At 27.6% G+C, this 519-nt stretch overlaps 1 protein-coding gene across 1 annotated transcript in view; it reads left to right on the top strand.

Annotated features, from left to right (window-relative positions):
* Nucleotides 1-519, top strand: part of LOC106677263 (coiled-coil domain-containing protein 137) — a 22,810-nt gene that overhangs the window by 8,237 nt on the left and 14,054 nt on the right. The window lies entirely within an intron of this gene.

Here is a 519-nt window from a genome sequence, read left to right as displayed (position 1 = left end):
TTAAAAAGAAACTAAACCACTCTCAAACAACTATATTAATAAAAAATAAATCTAAGGTTAATGTTGTTAGTAAGGTTAAATATAGACAATATTTTTTGTGGAATAGTTTTAAATTTAAATTATCAAATTTTATATGACATGGGCAATTAGCCTGCAAGAGACTTTTTAAAAGATATATGACATCAATGTTTAAGGTTATCTCCTTGAGAATGGCCTGAGGGCCGAAACGTTGGTATTGTGAAGTAAATAGTTGAGAGTAAAAGTGGATTAATTATGCTTGTGTTAATAATGGAGCATGATTTACTATTAATTACACTATTTAAATTATGATTTGTAATATATAGGAAGATGGTCAGGGTTGCGGTCACAAGTGAAACGAAAATAGTTTACAACTATAAAATATAAAATATAAAATATAAATAACTGTAAACTATTTTCGTTTCACTTGTGACCGCAACCCTGACCATCTTCCTATATATCAATTTTTACGGTCAACTACATATACATATATACAATATG

Source organism: Halyomorpha halys, unplaced genomic scaffold (assembly GCF_000696795.3).
Source record: "Halyomorpha halys isolate HHAL.00 unplaced genomic scaffold, Hhal_1.1 Scaffold92.1, whole genome shotgun sequence".
Taxonomy (NCBI): domain Eukaryota; kingdom Metazoa; phylum Arthropoda; class Insecta; order Hemiptera; family Pentatomidae; genus Halyomorpha; species Halyomorpha halys.
This window is presented reverse-complemented; position numbering and strand designations above follow the sequence as displayed.